The sequence below is a fragment of the Syzygium oleosum genome, unplaced genomic scaffold (genome assembly GCF_021117445.2).
Source record: "Syzygium oleosum isolate NSW1041296 unplaced genomic scaffold, Sole_v2.1 Sole_v2.10, whole genome shotgun sequence".
Lineage (NCBI taxonomy): Eukaryota > Viridiplantae > Streptophyta > Magnoliopsida > Myrtales > Myrtaceae > Syzygium > Syzygium oleosum.
Window position 1 is genome coordinate 10,087,102 of NW_026607494.1, and position 4,740 is coordinate 10,091,841.

The window sequence follows — 4,740 nt, forward strand, 5'->3', positions numbered from 1 at the left end:
AGGACTAAGCGTCTATTGCTTTAAATTGCTTCCTCATTCTTTGATTCTTTCTACTCTTATGAGAAGTCTTTAGGGAAAGAGATACTTATCTATGCTGCAATGGTAAGGCAAACCTGCAAGGTAATAAGAAAGACCGTGTTAATGAACGGCTCTTCAAGGGATAGGAATTGGGAACGATACAATATTACCCTTCATGACTCTCTTCATTTGAGTTTAAGCTGACAACTCTTTAAGCTTTCTCAAATGTCAACAATTTCTGTCGAAAATAGCATGAGCTCATGTTAGAAATGAAATGATAAAGGGTAAATTGGGAACGATACCAAATTACCCTTCCTCCATTTTGCCTTCAAAGCTAGCATAGTCTTTTCTTTTACGACTCCTTCCTGGTTTAAAGCTCGAATGAAATCCTCTATAATTAAGGGTGCTCCCAACTAGGCGGTCCTCTTCTCGGCGCATGCTGTGTCAATGTGGTCTCGGCACGTTGAGGAGATTCTTAGGAATCCTCTGATTCCTGACTGCGCATGGCATGTGCAATTGCTTGCATGTGGATCTTCGCAGCAAAGCTAATCTTGACTTTAAATGTCTTCGATTGATATGGGCGTCGTAATCTTTTCCGATGACTACCGTCGAGACTTCCATGGTTGTGAGGATCAGCATTGACACTATCTTGTCATATGCAAAGTAATTTCCAGCTGCTTGTGCTAGACCTTTATTCAAATTCGTCCTATATAAAAGGAAATGATATGTTATTTCTATGCTAAAGTGGATGAACTTTAGGAATGAAATACACCCTTTTTGATGGACTAGAGGAAGTCCATGCCCCCTAGTCTACTCTCCCAATTAAGCGCTCCCTGCATTTTAAGGGAAAAACACGTTAGCTTTTTTCACAAACTTGGGCTAGGACAAGGAATGAGATACATCCTTTTAGTATTTCGTTATGTTTTGTTTGAGAGGTCCCAAGATTTGCGCTCTATCCGGCTTCCTAGCACGTCAGAGTCTAGCATACTCCTCAGTTCGTCACCTGCAAAAGAAAAGGGATGGAATGTCATTTCCAAAATTTATTAAGGAATAAGACATGCATTTTTCTTTCAAAAAGGACAATCTCTTCTTGGTTTGTCCCCGAATGATGCTCCGCACATCGTGGAGGCAAGGAATGCTCAACACTCCCTTTGACTCTTTGGGACTGATATTTGCCCCACATTTTATCTCGAAGGTTGGATGATTTTCACTTGGACTGCCCTTATCGGATTAGTCGGTCCGCGATCATTACCAGGGCTTGATGTGTTCTTCAGTTTGTGTCATTTCTAAATGCCTCTTTATAATAACAAATCAAAAGGGGATATGCTTTGAGATACGAAGTGAGCGAATTAGAAAAACAAAACATGGCTATGAGCATGTATATCTTTATTTTTTCGATCCTTTTGAAAAATGATAAAACGTTTGTTTTATTTTCAAAAGTTTAGGAATGAGGAAGCATGAGGAAGCTCGGGCCTCAGAATACTTTCCTTTACATGGCTGGATATCGTCAACGGGCCAGCTTGGGATACTTCCTCAAGCTCTCAAAACAAAACATTTGTAATTCTTTTGAATAATTCAAGCGAATTACATTTGTTGGAATGGAAAGTGTAATACTAAAATTCCAAGCATAATTGAAAACTCAGAAAACTGGGAATCCTAGAAAACAAATGAGACTTTAGAAAGCAAAAAAAGTTTCCACATAGGGGAGGATTCAAACTATTAAATATGCCTCTATTCTAAGGGAGGAAAATTGAGTCTTCAGTTTACTCAATGACAATATCTACGCCTCCTGCTTGATTGGGTGGTGCGTTGCGGAATGAAAGCATCTTTGCATCCAACAATTTCTGGATCTTATTCTTCAAGACAACACAATCATTAATGGAATGTCCCATTTCACCCAAATGATAGTCGCATGCCTTAGAGGGATCATAGTTGGGGAAACGCTCAGGATTTTCATGCTTTGGCTCTTTAGCAAGCAACTTCTTCTCCAGAAGAATGGGCAGGGTTTGAGACATAGGCCAAGGGAGTGGCGTGAACTGCTTTTTATTATTTCGCCTTTGGGGCGGCTGGCGGCTTGAGGCCGGCAGCTGCCCACCACTTATCTGAATTGTTGGGGGAGGATGAGCAGTCTGGGTGTATGTGAAATCCACATCTGCAAGGAGCTCATTCTCCTTTTTTGTGCCGAGTCTATTGCTTATGGAGATGGGGTCAGTAAACCACCCTTTGCGCAATCCTATTTCAATGCGTTCACCCACCGGAATTAGTCGATTAAGTGACTCAGCAGTGGCACTAACCAGTCGGTGTCTCTATTCATACAGAAGAGACTTAATGAAAATTTCATTTGTTCATAATTAAGGAGTTCTGGGGTAACTTGGGCGGCCAAATTCCTCCATCTGATGGCATATTCTTTGAACGATTCACTCTTCTTTTTTTCCGTGCGTTCGAGGTTGTCACGAGAAAATATAACGTCGAGGTTGAATTGGTACTGCTTGAGGAATGCATCCGCAACATCATCCCAAGATTTGAAGGCGTCTACATCTTTCGACATATACCATGTCAAAGCTGACACTGTCAAGCTTGCTCGAAAGATTTGGATCATGAGGGGTTCATTATCAACATACTGGGTCATTCGCACATGATACATGTGCAAGTGGTGTTTGGGACATGAGGTGCCATTATATTTTTCGAATTCTGGCATCTTGAACTTTTCTGGCACCTTGATCCTTTTGTACACAGATAGGTCAAGTGGGATAGAATGCTATGGGCCCTATAACTATTTCAACATTTCCTCAACCTTCACAAGGCGTTTGTCATGTTCCGTCATTGGCGCACTCTCGAGTTTGGCCTCCTCGATTGCAAGTGGGAGTGGATCTTCTTCTAGCATAGGCATCTTGCCATTATTGGTCGTGGCTTGATCGTTGCCAGCGGACGAATGTGGTAGCACCACCTCAATTGATACAGGCATGGGAGTGAGTTTGCCATGAATGGACTCCACCTGCTTCATGAGATTTTCGATTGCGTTAAGGACCAGCTTCATCTCATTTTCCATGTTAGTGAGACGGATCGGCACGTCTGCCTCGGCCAGTTTTGCCTCGCGAACTGGTATAATTTGTAACTACCTGTTAAAAAAATGGCAACGAATGAGTATAAGACCTCATAAGGAATCAGTCCATGACTTAGTCTAGTATTGTATCTAGCTATCACGTATTTTTTATTTGCAAAAAATAAGAGAAGCAAAAAAGTTTTTTATTTATATATTCATTACAACGGCAACCCCGGGGTTCGAACCCCGGTTGCCTCGGACGGCTCATTCTCCGAGTTCCACCAGGCCAAGGCCATGATAGTGTTAACGGGGCGCACACTTTTTATTTATACACAAATTTTCTCCCCTTTTGAAAACGATAAGAAATCGCATAGGAAAATAATGATTTATAATGCGCTTTCAAAAATAAGAGCGTGAATTGGAAGTAAATATTTTGAAAAATTTTTAGTAACTATTTCTTCCAAAACGACCACGGTATTAAATCCACAACTAACCTCAACTAATCATGGACTAACCGGGATATACAAAGATAAATAAATTGCAAAGTGCAAAAATAGAAAACTTACTTTACCGGGAACCATGACAATCATAGAAGCATGCACATGAGGAGTGAGGTTTGATTTCTATCTAGACTGGTTCAGCAAAGTGAAGCTAAAAGGGCGCTTGACCATCGCAGTCTCGTATTGGTATCAAGTCCTTTTAACCTCGGCTAAATCAAAAGGAATATCTTATAGTCATGTGAATAGCGGCTAAAGATAGACACTTTATAATTTTTTAGAAAAAAAATTCGGAGAAAAGAAAGGCAACCTCTATATCGCAGGCTCGCGTTCGAGGTCGTATCTTTCCTAACACCATCCTTAAATGCCCTATCATGGCCCAGATCTGGCGACATGGTTGTGTGTGCAACAGTGTAGTGCTAAATCATTAAAGCATGCACAACAATTCATAATCAATCATCACTTCAAATGTTTAGGAAATGAACCCTCACTCCCAAACTCCGAACCTGCAAAACAAGGGGTTAACAAAAACTATGCCCCTTATAACTACAAACTGCAAGAATATTTAACACCTCAAATGTTAAAGACGTACCTGGAATCCTTGCTGCCAAACAAAAATGTTTTTGAACAGGATTAAATTTCAGGCCTAAATCCACTTAAGAAAAACTACAATCCCTAGCGGAGTTGCTAGTCTGTCGCGACCGAATTCCAATTTTTTAAATATAAAAAAGGAGGTCTCGCCTGGTACGTGCTAAGTCTAAGTTCGGGACTTAACTCGGGCTCTCCCAAGCCCATACTATATTGCGACTTAGGGTTTAGGTTTTTAACCTGCAAGTGATTTTTATTTAGGAGTCACCACTAATCGGTTTGGGGTAAGTCGATTAGACCCCCAAGCAAGACAATGGGAGAACTGCTTACTTCTGCAAACCAGAGATTAAATGAGTTCGGGGACTTGGTTACATTAGTTGGGTAACTAATGCCCTTTCAATACCTTTCTATCTTGTTCATTTCAAAAAATATTTGTTAGGCAATTTGGATTGATTTTAGGACATATCTCCTAACATGTGAGGTGATCAAACGAGTGCACAATCATTAGTGATTAGCAGTCAAGATAGATATGCAGCCTAGGGTCCTAATCCTAACTAAGGCGACAACATTCAAAATACGACAATTTATGCAATT